The following is a 14,479-nucleotide window of genomic DNA, read 5'->3' on the forward strand; positions in this document are numbered from 1 at the left end:
ATTAGGTGTGTTTGCCTTGCAAATAACATCATTATCTGCTTACCTGGTGAATAGTTGATTTAAAAGATTTTAGTTCAGCAAAGAGTTGAGCTGATTTTAAGGAATGAAACTCTCCTTCTGTTGTGTTAATTCTCTTTTCAAGTTTCATTGCTAGTATAGTAGTTCCTTTTTCTTTCTACATTTGTAAGCAATTATCATTACTCTCTAAAAAGCCTTCCCGTAATGTTCTAGGGTCCATTCTATTTATACCATTACTTTGAAAATGTGTCATTGTCTGGTCTTAAATATTCAACAAATTTTCCATCTTGGAGATGGAAGTGGTTAAGTTTTCATATCCACGATTGATAATTAGCTCGTGGTGGCAACATAGTATTGGTTACAGATGCATGATCTGAGCCTACATCAGATTTCTCAGCCAAACTTGCCATCTGATTTGAAAAGAATATGTTATCAAGTTTAGCAGGTTTAATGGGGATATGAATAAAACGTGTACGCCTTAACAGTTTGGTTTAAAAAACTCCAGACATAGCTCCTGGCAATGAGTTTTAATAATCGTAATGGCAGTTTTAGGAGCTATGGCAGCTGCTGGTGATTTGTCCATATCTGGATTAAGATAACAATTAAAATCTCCCCCCAGAATTATATTGTTGCAGAGTATGCTATTTTATTATAAACCTAGGCAAAGAACTCTTCATCATGCATTTTTGAGGCATATATATTTGCTATCACAACCTCCTCTCCATACAATTGGCCCTTTATTATGACTATTCTACCATCTTTATCAGAATAGCTGGTTTGTAATTTATATAATCAATTTTGTGAATCAATATTATTATGCCATGCTTTTTGGATGAATATGACGAGTAATAAAGTTGACCAACCCAATCTCTTCCAAAATTTCTGATGTTCAAGGTCATCCAAATGGGTTTCTTGTAGTAACACAATATTAATTTGATCCCTTTTTTAAATATTTAGGATCTTCTTCAATCTAAAAATATTGAAAAAGGTGTTGACAACCCTTAACATTCCAAGCGCATATCCTCATGTTAGTTTTATAAGTACTCCTCATTGTAAAACATGTATGTATTGATTGTTTTAAAATGTACACACTGACCAGAGAAAATTAAAAAGCACACCAGTAAAAGGGTAAGAAGATAAGCCTCAAGAGACTTGTGTAAAAAACAAAACTGTGCAGGTCTACAATAAATTCTCAACTTGAATGAAAATATGGAAACACACACAAATAAACAGCATTTGTGAACTTCTCAGAGATAAACAGAGGGAAAGAAAACAGATAGGTAACAACATAGGAGTCTCGTGCTCATTATTTCATGGTGTGATATTTTGTAAACAAATTTCGGGAGGAGCGTCGAATACGTCATTGACAATTATCCCATCATCAAATCAGTTCTTGAACAACCCCTATATATACCAAAGCTGTCTTACCAGCAGCATCTCACGACTTTAGCATCCCTCCACCACCCCGTCACCTCACCCGTTGGGAGCGTTCTGGGGCCGGGCTAGATACTTCGCTCGAATCCCAACTCCTCTTTGTTTCCTGATAAGGTGAATAACTCGAGTTGGTGTGTCTCCTCCAGCTCAGAGCCCTCCCCCCGAACAGCACGCCAAATATGCTTTATACTTAAACGAATGCAAGTGTGAACTCGTGAAACGAAGGTATTTTCCTTGTTATTAATGAAAGTGTTAACAGTGCTCCAACCCAAACAGGCTAATATTTATCAGTCATCATCATCCTGTCGTGTTCACCCCTCCCCCCTTACTTTAGTGTTCCTGGTGAAAATTGATCGGTTTCTTTAACTGCTCTTAAAATGCTCAAAAAACATTCTCTAGCTGTGAACAATGTCTCAAACTTGTATTTAATGTGAATTTATAGAATTAGACATAAAATAACTGCAGTGAAAATAAAAATAGGCACTGAAAATGTTTTACAAAACGAACATGTAATGTCATGGAGGTAATCACGAGAGAGGACATGAGCACATGAAAGAGATGTGTAAGACATTGATCAGTCTGAAATGTGTGTGTATGTGTGTGTGCGCGAGTGAATGAGTTTTGGTAGTGTGTATAGGGATGTTTTCTGTTTGCTGAATGAATATAGTCTGGATTCCCATTAATTTCCTATGTTGGTCACTTTTGACCGGGAACACCACAGGTGGAACAAGGTTAATTAAAACACTCAAAATTCAATGAAATAGGTGATCATCACTTTTATATGTTCACATGTGTAGAGGATATCATAAGGCATTGCGTCAATAAGATGTAAAACACATGATTTATGAATGTTTTAACTAGTAAATCAGTCACATTTGACCCGAACACTACAGGAAAGTTAAGCACTTAAAGTGGCAGGGTAAATGAAGGCATATTTAAATCCTGCTTCTTGTAATCTTCGTCGGGCCTCCACCGTCTCTGCTCTCTTCTTCTTCTACTCACCAGTCCAGAAATGTTGAAAAAAAGACACTTTTTCCCACTCGATATGAAGGTCACCTAGACGTCTCGCTGCTTCTAGGTTCGCTCTTTTCTTTTAATAGTTGTGCAGTCGAGCAATCACGTGTCTCACTCTCAGATGTTCACCTTCATTGCTCATGTGTCCAATTTGATCCGTCCATACTTTGCATTCATATTTAATGTAGTTGCGATCCAAGCATCAAAAAAAGTCGAGTCACCCTCGTCAGTGCAATCTTTGAGACCAACAATTCTGATATTCTGACGCCGACTTCTATTTTCAAGGTCTTCTATATGTTTGAGTGCTTTTTGCAGGGATGTTTCCAACCCAGGCTCATTCTGAACACGTAGTCCCGTGGACGCGAAATATGTCCCAGGAGGTACGTATGGTTGCATTTCATTTTTTGACGCTGTTCCCTTTAATGCTCACCGGCTGACTGCTTACCTCCGTGTGGAGGGCTTTCCCGCCACAACCAGTTTGTCCAATCAGCTCATCGTGTACGTCGGCATACCTCAGAAGCATAGAGGAGTTGACCACCATGGCAACTGGGTTCGAGTCTGGGGAAGAGCGGTTCCAGAAATCAGGTAAGACAAAACAGATTCCAAAAAATAAAGTGAACAAGTTCATAACGGTGAGGACGTGGAGAAATCCGAAAACGTGGTAAAAAAAATCAGATGATGGCTTTTCTTTCTGCTGGATGGCTTAAATTATCCTTAACCCAAATTAAATTGTTTGTTGGGTTTAGGGGAAGCGAGCGGGCGGACGGGTCAATTGGTAAAATTGGTTGGGTTTAGGGAAGGAGGAGGGTGGTGTCAGCCGATTGGCTGGTCGCACAGTCAATCATTCAGTCAGTCAGACAGAGGCCTCAGGTGGGTTCACCCGAGAACAGAGATGTTTGAGATGCGAAAAAGCGTGAAAACAAAAACTTCAAAAATACGTACCTCCTGGGATGTATTTCGCGATCTCCAGAAACATCCACGGGACTACGTTTTCAGAATGAGCCTGGGTTGGATGTCTCGATGGATCTGAGGTGCGTTGAGCTGTAAACTTGATTATCCTAGAAGTCTGCTATTCTCTGCTCAGCCTCGATGACTCTCTTGATCGCACTGTCCAACTTGCCTGATATCTTAGATTGAATAACACCTGTAACTTCTTTTCAAGAACAGTCTACACCTTTTCATCCAATAGCATAGTTTTGTTAGAAGCAGCTGGCCCGGATTATCTTTTTTGCCAATAGTGCTCTTGTTCTGGTCTGTATTTCTACTAGCTTGTTTACTATTCAAATCTGAAGGCATCAAGGGATATCCTGATCACTTTCTCCTTAACTCTGTGCACTCTTTAAGCAATTAGGATAACTGTTTTGTAAAAGATTCAGCTATATGGCAAAGAGCTCTTTCAAACATGTTTTGTCAATTTTAAAACATCACGTGATCCCTTGGGAATTACTTTAAATAATCTGTCTCCCACTTTTGGACAGGCTTATATTGGGACAGGGAAACTTGGGCTGCAGCTGCAATGTTGCGCACAGTTTTCCAGATCCCTGCTGAGGATTGAGATTCAGAGATGAAGGACAGGTGAGGGGCAGTCCCACAGAGAGAGGACACAACGCCCACAACACGTAGAGGAGGAACACAGATGGCATCATTTCAGCTGCAAACTCATCCGCTGTGTGAAATCTCTGCGCCAAGCACCAATATAAAGACCATCTGATCAATAAATTACCATACACTTCTGGTTTTGTTTCTACGAGTCATGGACACCAGATAAGATGTGTCAATACTGCTGTTTTCATATTGTCATTTTACCGTGATTAATACTGTGTTTGATCAGTTAGGAATATGCAAGCAGATTTAACTGTGAGCTATAATTATGCTTTTGGCCAAATCCCAATTTTACCCTTTAGCCCTTCCTCTTACCCCTACCCCTCATTTTGCGCATTCCCGTGAAGGGGTAGGTGTGTCCCAATACTCTTTAGCTTAAATGGCGTAGGGCTAAGGATAAGGAGTAAATACCCTTTTGAACGAAGATTTTTCAGGACCACACTCAAATCCAAGGGGTAAGAAAATTTCCCACAAAACACCAGCTACAACCGCAGCATAGCTGCACCCGGATATAAGGAGATCCACAAATTAAAAGTTTTTGTCATTATTACGAATTTTTACAACAAACAAACAAGTTTTAATATATTCATAACCATATTCATATTTTGTTTAACCGTCATGCTTTAAAAAAAAAGCTAAAATAAAAACGCTAAATTTCGCAATTTATAATCCCTAATAATAACTCTTTTATAGCAGTCCCACAACAGTCCGTCACTTTATGATACTGGAATACCCTGTCAGAAAAGTCTAGTGGGAATGAGCTTTTTATAGTGTCTGCAATAATGTTAATGTTTTTTTGTGTTTACATAGTTGAATATGGCCACTGTGTAAATACACAGTATATTTACGATCTTATTGCCACATTATATCGTCATGATATCTTAATATATGCCTTAGTGATTTCCTGAAGATAAATACCAAAAAATAACACAACTGGAATAATTACAGCAGTTGCGATCATCTGATCTCATATGAAGCAAAAGATTGCGATGACATATGATGAGGTGTGCAGGTGCTGCTGTCCAAATTCTTAGGGGTAAATCTTTAAGCCCTTCCCCTCACACTCGTATTTAAGAGCCAAAGGGGAAGGGGAAGGGGTATAGGGGTACAAAAATATAATTGGGATTGGGTCTTAATAATGAGACATAGAGTGCCTTTCAGATTTCATCCTGATTTGTATCCTGTATGTTTCATAAAAAAAATATTATATGTGGCCTGCATGCTGAATCTCTGATATTTGTTGGCTTGCACCAAAGTTGGGTGTAAAGTGTTCTTCTGTAATGTGTTACTGTATTCTAATTACATTTTTGAGGGACGCAGTAATGTAACAAATTACATAAAAAATTGTGTAATTTGATTTTGGTTTCTAAAGTCCGTGTAATTGCATTACTTATGTTACAAATATAGTTTTTAGAAGAAAAAAATGCTTTTAAATAATGTTTTCCACTGCACCATCAGTTAATTAGCATGTGCTTTTACAATCCTGGAGAACGCGAGCTGAAATGGTTGCTGATACACACATTACTTTATTTCCATCAAGTGTAAAAACAAAAATATTGTTCTGAAATTCAGTCTATGTCCAGTCTCTAAAGAACTTGCAACAAATTTTAACTCAACTAGCAACTTGTTCAAGCACTTGAATAGAAAGCATTTTATTACAACTTGTGGGGAACGAGGACACCTAAACACCTAAATTAGATTTTTGTGCAGGATCCAGAGATGGCAAAAGATCATAAAGCATGTTATTTTTATTCAGTACTGTGCCGATACTTTTATACTGTATATAGTTCACTGCACAAACATAAGCCTATATTTTTATGAATAGCCTAATAAATGTACGAAATTTAACACTTAATTTTGTCCAAAACCTATTTCAATTTTTCATTGATTTAAAAAAACTTTCAAATAATTTTTTTGCATTAAAGCTGCAGCTGCTTCTTTTTCTTCAAACAGCAACACTCTTGCAGCTCATATGATTTCACTGTTTTTATTTTGTTTGTTTGTTTGTTTTCAAAGTATTGTGTAAATTTTATTCTATGCTTTATTTAAAATGATTTATTTAACATATTTTTTCACTTGATAAATTCCTGATTCTTTGCATTATATATATATATATATTTATTCATAAATCGCCCAGTATAAATACTTTAATGTTCTAAAATCTTCATCTAATAACAATCTTACAAATTTAAACGAAGACTACAGTGTATTTATATGTTAAAACTATAAAACAGTATAAGATGCAGTAGGAAATATAAACTTGTTGGAAACAAGCTGAATGAAGAAACCTGCGGTGCGTGATCAGAGGTTAAAAAAGCCGCGCTCTGCAGCGCACAGGCGCACAAACAAAAACAGGTTGATTAAATTAAAAAGGCTTTTAAGTTGTGCAATGGCAAGAAATAATATAGATCGTGCCATAAAACACATTAAAACGAAAGCAATGAGCCCGATTTAAAAATGTAAGGAGTACAAAGTACAAATATTTGTCTAGAAATGTAAGGAGTAAAAGTTCTAAAATCTACTTAAGTACAGTAAAAAGTATTTGTACTTTGTTACTTACCATCTCTGCGTTTCATACTGTATATAACATAAATTTGCTGTTTCCTATGTAGTGTGTGCACAGGCAGGTCAGGTTTACTTGTTTCTCCTTTACCAGAACTCAAAGGATTAAACAAATACTGCTGTTTTCACATGCTTTTATTTCATTAGTACTTAACAAGTCAATACAAGATGCATAAACACATACAAGTTCAACTGCCACACTAACTATAACGTGAAACCCCAACGCTGTCTTACGGTAATTCATAAGTTTTTGATTTAGCGGTCAACTCGTATGATCTAATTCGTACAATTTAGTACGATTGGCTCATCACCAAATGATGATTGGGTTTAGGGGTGGGGTTGGGTGCCACGCCTCCTTTATAAAGTCATACATTTTCGTATGACTGAACTCATACAAATTAGCCACTAAACTGACAAAATGTAAAATACTTAAGTTTTCTCTTGAGATCAGGGTGGGAATCCTCTAAAAGCAACAACATAATAATCAGAAAAGAACATTTAAACAACATTTGAACTTTTTCCACTGAATTACATTGTTAATTGCATCAACAGTCTATTGTTTCACATTTTTATTGTATAGAGATATGTCTATCGCGTATTAGGGTAACAACTAAAGCTTAAAGATGCTTATGCACATACATTATACATTTAAATGGCAGTGTGCTATGGTATCAACCATATAGGATATAATAAATGCATCCACTCCAAATTTTTTTGTTTTTTTTTTAAACTAAACGTATGTTTATATTTTAGACTATTCTGTTATAAAGTGAGTTTTAAAATTGTGTTTGTGCCGCATCTGTTCTTATGTATGTGCTTATTATTAAAAGCATTTATCTAAACTTTCAATAGCGTCTTGTTTTTCATGATTCCTCCAGATCTTTCTGGAATCTGCACATAAACCACTTCCAGTAGAGCAGTTCAGAGAGGTCAGAAGTAATGCTGCACTTTGCATAAAGTCCTTCTGCGGTTTTATAGTCTTTAAAGGGAAACCACAAATGTGAAATATGAAAACATTTAGTACTTTTTTTTGTTTTCTATGGTGTTTGTGCAGATGGCGGTACACAATGGACACTGAACCCAACAACACTGACAGAAGTGATCAATCAGAAGCTCTTCTGGCCTGAGCTTGACATCCAGTTTTTGATTAAATGTATCCGTGTTGCAGATCTCTAAAGTTTTTTTTTTTTTTTTTGGTAGTTCTTGTCTTATCACATCTTCTAGAAGGTCATCAACATCATCATGTTTGACTCCACTGAGGTCTTTTACAGAGAAAATCAGCACATCTGAAAGCTGCTGTGTGAAAATGTGTCAACCATCAACCAGCATCTCCTCTGTTGACCTGAACATGTGCAGTAGGTTCATGTGCCACTTTCATGGGGTTCTGCTGCAGGAATTCAAGGTTCTCCTTTATTTTGTTCCTGATGCTGAACTTATTAGTGATATTTTGGTTAACTTCACCTTTGGTTAAACTCTTGAAGTTGTCTCAGAGTTTATAAAAGTAGTTCATGTATTTGTCAAAATCTTTGATAGGTACTGTAGTTCCACTTGATTGTTTCATCTTTACATAATCTGGAAAATTCTGCTGAGTGAAAATATTGTTGTTCTCACTGCAGCAGTGGTCTAAAGAGAGCTGTCCTCTATAGATGTCAATGAGGATCGTTCGAGGTTACTAAAGTAACCCTTCGTTCCCCGAGGAGGGGAACGGAAGCACTATAAGTGGATTTGATTGTAAAATCCACGCATTGGGAGGTTCGGTTCAGAAGCTACTCGTCTGAAAGAGTATTGAACGGGCCAATTAAGAATGAATTGGCAGCGCAAGCCTGCGCAGGTGAGCGGCATAAGCAATCAACTGAGTATATAAGCTCACCTGGCGCCAGCAGACGCTATCCTTTTTAAGCTGAAGAGACTTTTAACAGCTAAGGGACAGTCATTATGGCGACGGAGTATAGTGCTTCCGTTCCCCTCCTCGGGGAACGAAGGGTTACTTTAGTAACCTCGAACGTTCCCCTTCGGGGGGAACTCCAGCACTATAAGTGGATTTGATTGTAAAATCCACGTATGGGAGCCCATTGAAAGCGCCATAATGACTGCACCTTACCAACACCCACCATGAGAGAGCGGTCAGGCAAGCGTGACGCACCCAGATCACGAGAGACGTGGTTATAAAGTGAGTTTTAAAATTGTGTTTGTGCCGCATCTGTTCTTATGTATGTGCTTATTATTAAAAGCATTTATCTAAACTTTCAATAGCGTCTTGTTTTTCATGATTCCTCCAGATCTTTCTGGAATCTGCACATAAACCACTTCCAGTAGAGCAGTTCAGAGAGGTCAGAAGTAATGCTGCACTTTGCATAAAGTCCTTCTGCGGTTTTATAGTCTTTAAAGGGAAACCACAAATGTGAAATATGAAAACATTTAGTACTTTTTTTTGTTTTCTATGGTGTTTGTGCAGATGGCGGTACACAATGGACACTGAACCCAACAACACTGACAGAAGTGATCAATCAGAAGCTCTTCTGGCCTGAGCTTGACATCCAGTTTTTGATTAAATGTATCCAATGTATTTGATTAAATTGTATCCAATTATAAGTGGATTTGATTGTAAAATCCACGTATGGGAGCCCATTGAAAGCGCCATAATGACTGCACCTTACCAACACCCACCATGAGAGAGCGGTCAGGCAAGCGTGACGCACCCAGATCACGAGAGACGTGGTCCTCCAACGTGCCCTTGGCCCTAACTTATCCTACTTCAAAAGAAGTTTTATGGAATAGGTATCTTTTTTGGGAGTCGCTAGCGTCTAGATAATTCTAGGAATACACGACAGTCCGTTGGGAAGCGTGCCATCCCAGTAGGGAGGCCGCTGCGGAGACCATCCGCACCCAATAGGGGGAAACAAATGGAATTACATATGGACTAACCCTGAGAAGGGGGAGTGCGCATAAGAAGGTGGTTAGCAGATAGTGAAAGCACGGGTCCGCCCAGGGGGGGGAACTTAACCGTGGCGGAAAAAGCATATGGGGATCACCAGCGGGGATCGGCCATAGCAGGCACCTATACCCAAAACGCGGGCTGACCAGCGGGCAGACCTACTACGTAATGGGCCAGCAAGTGACTCCTCCGCTGAGTCAGTGCTGGGGGCCTCGGAGGAATCTGTAGGGCTCACCAAATGGGGAACTTTACTGACAGACAGGAGGGTGCACATCTCTCCGTGTTAGGGAAAAAAAAGGCACCGCAAGCGTGTACAACACCTACCGAGTTGTTTCCTCAATCACCAAAGGTACCTAACACCCTTGAGGAAACCGGCTCCACTCGCAGATTATAAAATCTTGCAAATGTGTTGGGTGTCGCCCAGCCCGCAGCTCTACAAATGTCTGTTAAAGAAGCGCCACGCGCACACGCCCAAGAGGATGCAACGCTCCGAGTGGAGTGCGCATGCACCCCTGGGGGGCGCGGCTGGCCTCTGCTCAAATAAGCACATGAAATGGCCTCCACAATCCAGTGGGATAAACGTTGTTTAGACACGGCACTTCCCTGCTGCCATCCGCCATAACAGACAAAGAGCTGCTCAGAAGATCTAAAGTTCTGAGTACGGTCCACATAAATGCGCAGAGCGCGAACTGGACAAAGTAAGGACAGGGCTGGGTCTGCCTCCTCCGGGGGCAGCGCTTGCAGGGTTACTACCTGATCTCTAAAAGGAGTGGTAGGAACTTTGGGCACATAACCCGGGCGGGGTCTCAGAATAACGTGAGAAAATCCCGGCCCGAATTCCAGGCACGAGTCACTGACCGAAAATGCCTCCAGGTCCCCGACCCTCTTAATGGAGGCCAACGCGACCAGCAGAGCTGTCTTCAGGGACAGAAATCTTAAAGATACTGTATCGAGTGGCTTGAAGGAATCAAATCGCAGGCTCGTGAGAACGAGGGCGAGATCCCAAGAGGGCGTGAGAGGGGGGCGAGTTGGATTAATTCGCCTAGCGCCTCTGAGGAACCGGATGATGAGGTTATGCTTTCCCACGGTGCAGCCAGCTACCGCGTCATGGTGAGCGAAGATGGCAGCAACGTAAACCTTGAGAGTGGAGGGCGACAGCCTGCTGTCCAGCTTCTCTTGAAGGAAAGAGCACAACACTGATCTGGCAAGATCGGGGGTCTTCTCTGCGAGAGACACACCACTCAGTGAATAGACTCCACTTCAGGGCGTAGGCGCGCCTCGTGGAGGGGGCTCTAGCCTGAGTGATGGTATCAACCACCGCGGGCGGCAGGTTACCTAAGTCTTCCTCGCGTCTATGGACCACACGTGGAGGTTCCAGAGATCGGGACGAGGGTGCCAGACGGTGCCTTGTCCCTGAGAAAGTAGGTCCTCTCAAAGGGATCTGCCAAGGGAGGGCCGTCGCGATGTGGGAGAGCTCTGATACCCAGGTTCGGTTGGGCCAGAGGGGCGCAACTAACAAAACCTGCTCCTCATCCTCCCTGACCTTGCACATTAACTGCACGATCAGGCTCACTGGGGGAAACGCATACTTGCGTACGCCCCGAGGCCAGCTGTGGGCCAGTGCATCCGTGCCGAGAGAGCCCTCGGTCAGGGAATAAAACAACTGGCAATGAGCGTTCTCGGGGGAAGCAAACAGATCGATCTGGGTCTCCCCGAATCGCGCCCATATCAGCTGGACAGACTCGGGGTGGAGTCTCCATTCTCCAGAGTGAATCTGCTGCCATGAGAGCACATCGGCTGCATGGTTGAGCATTCCTGGGATGTGAATGGCGCGCAGCGACTTCAGCCGCGGGTGACTCCAGAGGAGCAGACGGCGGGCAAGCTGAGACATGCGGCGAGAGCGCATACCCCCCATGCGGTTGATATACGCCGCCGCCGCCGTACTGTCCGTCCTGACCAGCACGTGTTGCTGCCCCAGTGCCGGAGAAAAACGGCGGAGAGCAAGGAACACTGCCAACAGCTCTAGGCGATTGATGTGCCAATGCAGCTGGGCACCTACCCACAGGCCAATAGGCGGAGATGCCGGAGCACCTCGTCTCTGTGCGCAGTCAATTGCTCCGGAGAGTGGGCTAAAATCAGCTAAAATTGAGTACGCGGATGCCCGCAAGCCGCAGAGGCGCTAGTTTGGTGAAGACCCGCGGAGACAGAGAGAGCCCGAAGGGGAGGACCTTGTACTGCCATGCTCGACCTTCGAACGCAAACCGCAGAAACTGACGGTGGCGTGGAAGAATGGAGACATGAAAATACGCGTCCTTCAGGTCTATGGCTGCAAACCAATCCTGAGGACGAACGCATCGGAGGATGCGCCTCTGCGTAAGCATTCTGAACGACAGCTTGTGAAGGCAGCGATTCAAAACGCGCAGATCTAGGATTGGCCGTGACCCACCGCTCTTTTTGGGTACGATGAAGTATGGGCTGTAAAACCCGCTCTCCATCTCGGCTGGAGGTACCGGCTCGATTGTACCCTTCGCCAGGAGGGCAGCAATCTCCTCTCGCAAGACAGGGGCGGACAGGGGATTGACCCTGGTGAAATACACGCCCGTAAACCTGGGAGGCCGTTTGGAGAACTGTAGTTCGTAGCCAAGTCTGATCGTGCGTATGAGCCACCGCGAGGGGCTGGCCCGCGCTAACCAGGCAGGCAGAGCCCTTGCTAATGACGTCATCGCAGCAATCGTTGACGTACCCACGGAGGGGCAGCGAGGAGCGGGTGTGCTGATCCGGGGAGCGCGAGGGTCCCACAGAAGAGCTGGAGGAGAGCGATTCGCTCTGGCTCCGCACCCTGACTCCAGAGGGGGGGCTTGGGGGCTGGGAGAAGGGAGACCATCCCCCCAGCGCCCGTGAGCCGCTGGCGAAGCATGCAGACCTTGCGAGCTGAGAAGCGGCGCGTCCCAGGCTGGCAGGGCCTGCAGTGCCTGTGAGCCACTGGCGGAGTGCACCGAACCTACGAGCTAGAGAGCTGAGCTCAAGCTGGCAGATTTCGGGCTGTCACCTCCGGAGAAGTGGAAAAGTGCCCTTTCATTTCATGGCAGTAAAAAGTGCCGTTGGAAATGGCGCCCCGCCCTCCAGCGGGGAAAGAGCAAGTTCCCTCCTCTCCAGATGACCTGTCCCAGGGACGCTTCGCGGTCCGTTTGCCAGACTTAGCGGCGTTCTGGGCAGGGGGAGTGGCCTGCTTCCGAGGTGCTCGACGTGCTCGCTTCGCCAGAGGCGAGTGCGGGGGCGGTGCAGCTCTCGTAGGCGGGCGCCTTCGGCGAGGAGCAGGTATGGATGGCACGGTGGGCGGAGCGGGCTTACGGGGCCGCAGATTAGACATCACCCATCGAACTGCTCTCTCACTGCCTCGAATTCCTGGGTGAATTCGCAGACTGTGTCGCCGACTAGCTTGGGATATGGGCGAGTCAAGAAAGCGGACTTTGTCAACTTCGCGCATATCAACCAAGTTTTGTTAGAGGTGGGGCTTCTGGACCACTAGTGTGGACATCGTCCTCCCCAGAGCACACGCAGCAGACTTAGTAGTCCGAAGAGCTTAGTCGGCTGCGGTGCGAAGCTCATAAGACTGGGTTGGACCCACCCTCGTGCAGCTCGGCCATCGCCTGCGCTTGGTAGCGCTGGACGGTGGCTATCGCATACAAGGCGGATGCAGCCTGGTCCGTAGCTTTGTAAGCTCTAGCTCCGAGGGAGCCGAAAACTCACAGGCTTTGGATGGGAGACGAAGCAGACCCCGCCAAGAAGAGGCGCTGCGCGGATTAACCGCCATCGCACACTCAACCTGAGGAATCGCCACATACCCCCTGGCTGCTCCACCACCAAGAGTGGTGAGGGTGGAGGGACACGCAGCACGAGCAGAAAAAAGGTGCTCTTTAAGACCGCGTGAGCCTACTGTGCGTCGCCGGGAAGAAGGGAACGCCCCTCTAGTCGGTCCGGCCGCGGAGCTGGGGGATAAACCATCTCCAACCCACGGCCGAAGCAGCCCGGGAAAGCACGGCTAACACGTCCGTTTCAGTATTCGTTTTGACAGCGCTCACCTGCCCGAAGGGGGTGAGCGGGTCTGGATCATCGTCGGACAATGAAAGCCCACCCTCCGATGCCACGGAGGACATCTGATCTCCGGTGACAGCGAGTGTGAGAGCTACCATCTGATTAGACGGATCACTCCCAGCGCCCGAAGCTTGGATGGAGCGCTTGGAGGAGCGAGAGGTCCGCGAGCCCTTAGGCGGCGGATTATCTCTCGCTGGAACCCTCAGATCTGCACGAGCGCCCGCTGCAGAACAGGAGGCGACTGGGGTGGCTCGCTCTCTCACAAGAGTTTGCCGCGATCTCAACTGCGCGACGGTCATGGCATCGTAGTGACGACATGAACCGCCCCCGAGCACCACATTAACATGCTGGACCCCCAAACATGTAATGCAGTGATCGTGCCCATCATCCGGAGCCAGGAAACCCCCGCAACCAGAAACGCACAGTCGGAGCGCCGTCCTGAAAAGGACGTGCTGCACGACTGTGTTGCTCTTTTAGGATGCTTTGCAACAATACGCAACGCTCTGGAGGACCGGACCCAAAGGGATGCTAGGCAAGGGAGAAACACAGCTCGACCATCTGCCGCTGCGTGGACTCGCTCTGGACCGGGAGACACTCGTTCGCTCGAAGTGGCTGTAGACAGCAGGAGGAACCCTCATGAAGCTCGATCAGAAAAGTCTCTGAAGCGAAAAGGATAGCGTCTGCTGGCGCCAGGTGAGCTTATATACTCAGTTGATTGCTTATGCCGCTCACCTGCGCAGGCTTGCGCTGCCAATTCATTCTTAATTGGCCCGTTCAATACTCTTTCAGACGAGTAGCTTCTGAACCGTACCTCCCAAT

General features: G+C 44.8%; 1 protein-coding gene and 1 long non-coding RNA gene across 2 annotated transcripts in view; one reads left to right on the forward strand and one right to left on the reverse strand.

The window, feature by feature from the left end:
- Positions 1-14,479, forward strand: part of LOC147845503 (uncharacterized) — a 61,339-nt gene that overhangs the window by 16,636 nt on the left and 30,224 nt on the right. The gene's annotated exons all lie outside the window — the stretch shown is intronic.
- The window catches only part of LOC141381128 (uncharacterized), a 33,382-nt gene continuing 26,728 nt past the window's right edge, over positions 7,826-14,479 (reverse strand). The window contains exon 4 of the transcript XR_015480222.1: positions 7,826-8,396. The gene's annotated coding sequence lies outside the window, so the exon portion shown is untranslated. The remainder of the gene's footprint in view (positions 8,397-14,479) is intronic.

The sequence above is a fragment of the Danio rerio genome, chromosome 3 (genome assembly GCF_052040795.2).
Source record: "Danio rerio strain M-AB ecotype USA chromosome 3, GRCz13ab, whole genome shotgun sequence".
NCBI lineage: Eukaryota > Metazoa > Chordata > Actinopteri > Cypriniformes > Danionidae > Danio > Danio rerio.